The following is a 2,589-nucleotide window of genomic DNA, read 5'->3' as shown; positions in this document are numbered from 1 at the left end:
TCCACAATATCCGAGGGACTAGCTGCCGAGCTAACCAACGATCAGTGACGACCGTGTGTTGGTATTAATAAAGCTCAACAACTATGAAGAGGCTAGTTGTGCCATGATAAACATGCTAACGCACGCACCACGTGAGGGGGGAGGCCTCATCAAGCTCCCTTTAAAACCTGCCAGTGTGGAGCTGGCCGGCTCAAGGAGCACTCCCCCCCTATAAGAGGTTAATATGCAAAAGGCAAAATTGTACAAGTAGATACACTTTTTTTGAGCAGACATAAGTCCATATCTCGGGCTACACTTCGAATTTTGATGCGATTTTTTGCAGTAATTCGTAGAATAATGGTATCTCCTTGCTCACCAAATTTCATAATTTTTCTCGAAGGGGAACTATTTTTTTTATTTTTTTTACTTACCGGGTATGTGTAAAATCGGGAAAAATAGAAAAGCACATGTAGACTTCGAATTTCGACCTCATTTTTTCCAGTCCACCACTAAACAATATCAGGAACCTCCCCACAAAATTTCATTCAGTTTGGCCAAGGTCTTAAATTTGACAAATTTTGGCACCAAGCTATCTAGTCGCGGTGCACCGACCAACTTGGCCAAGTGCAAAATGCATCCAATTCAAAACTTTTGTGCACCAACACTTTTACAGTACTCATTTGGGGACATTTGGAGGCCTTTCCAACCCTCACATCTCAAAAACCACGAATTTCATTTTTTCACAAAACTCCCCACCAAGCCTTCTAGCTATGCCGCGGTGCACCGCCAACATTGGCCATGTGCAAAACCCTCCGAACTCAAAACTTTCGTGCACCAAGAATTTCATGGTATTCATTTGGGGGCATTTGGAGGCCTTTCCAACCCTCACATCTCAAAAACCACGAATTTCATTTTTTCACAAATCTCCCCACCAAGCCATTTAGCTATGCCGCGGTGCACCGACCAACTTGGCCATGTGCAAAACCCAACCAACTCAAAACTTTCGTGCACCAACACTTTTACAGTACTCATTTGGGGGCATTTGGAGGCCTTTCCAACCTTCACAACTCAAAAACCACGAATTTCATTTTTTCACAAAACTCCCCACCAAGCCATTTAGCTATGCCGTGGTGCACCGACAACCTTGCCCATGTGCAAAACCCAACCAACTCAAAACTTTCGTGCACCAAGACTTTCATGGTATTCATTTGGGGGCATTTGGAGGCCATTCCAACCCTCACATCTCAAAAACCACGAATTTCATTTTTTCACAAATCTCCCCACCAAGCCATTTAGCTATGCCGTGGTGCACCGCCAACCTTGCCCATGTGCAAAACCCAACCAACTCAAAACTTTCGTGCACCAAGACTTTCATGGTATTCATTTGGGGGCATTTGGAGGCCATTCCAACCCTCACATCTCAAAAACCACGAATTTCATTTTTTCACAAAACTCCCCACCAAGCCTTCTAGCTATGCCGCGGTGCACCGCCAACATTGGCCATGTGCAAAACCCTCCGAACTCAAAACTTTCGTGCACCAAGAATTTCATGGTATTCATTTGGGGACATTTGGAGGCCTTTCCAACCCTCACATCTCAAAAACCACGAATTTCATTTTTTCACAAAACTCCCCACCAAGCCTTCTAGCTATGCCGCGGTGCACCGCCAACATTGGCCATGTGCAAAACCCTCCGAACTCAAAACTTTCGTGCACCAAGAATTTCATGGTATTCATTTGGGGGCATTTGGAGGCCTTTCCAACCCTCACATCTCAAAAACCACGAATTTCATTTTTTCACAAATCTCCCCACCAAGCCATTTAGCTATGCCGCGGTGCACCGACCAACTTGGCCATGTGCAAAACCCAACCAACTCAAAACTTTCGTGCACCAACACTTTTACAGTACTCATTTGGGGGCATTTGGAGGCCTTTCCAACCTTCACAACTCAAAAACCACGAATTTCATTTTTTCACAAAACTCCCCACCAAGCCATTTAGCTATGCCGTGGTGCACCGACAACCTTGCCCATGTGCAAAACCCAACCAACTCAAAACTTTCGTGCACCAAGACTTTCATGGTATTCATTTGGGGGCATTTGGAGGCCATTCCAACCCTCACATCTCAAAAACCACGAATTTCATTTTTTCACAAATCTCCCCACCAAGCCATTTAGCTATGCCGTGGTGCACCGCCAACCTTGCCCATGTGCAAAACCCAACCAACTCAAAACTTTCGTGCACCAAGACTTTCATGGTATTCATTTGGGGGCATTTGGAGGCCATTCCAACCCTCACATCTCAAAAACCACGAATTTCATTTTTTCACAAAACTCCCCACCAAGCCTTCTAGCTATGCCGCGGTGCACCGCCAACATTGGCCATGTGCAAAACCCTCCGAACTCAAAACTTTCGTGCACCAAGAATTTCATGGTATTCATTTGGGGACATTTGGAGGCCTTTCCAACCCTCACATCTCAAAAACCACGAATTTCATTTTTTCACAAAACTCCCCACCAAGCCTTCTAGCTATGCCGCGGTGCACCGCCAACATTGGCCATGTGCAAAACCCTCCGAACTCAAAACTTTCGTGCACCAAGAATTTCATGGT

Source organism: Vigna unguiculata, unplaced genomic scaffold (genome assembly GCF_004118075.2).
Source record: "Vigna unguiculata cultivar IT97K-499-35 unplaced genomic scaffold, ASM411807v1 contig_353, whole genome shotgun sequence".
NCBI classification, from domain to species: domain Eukaryota; kingdom Viridiplantae; phylum Streptophyta; class Magnoliopsida; order Fabales; family Fabaceae; genus Vigna; species Vigna unguiculata.
This window is presented reverse-complemented; position numbering follows the sequence as displayed.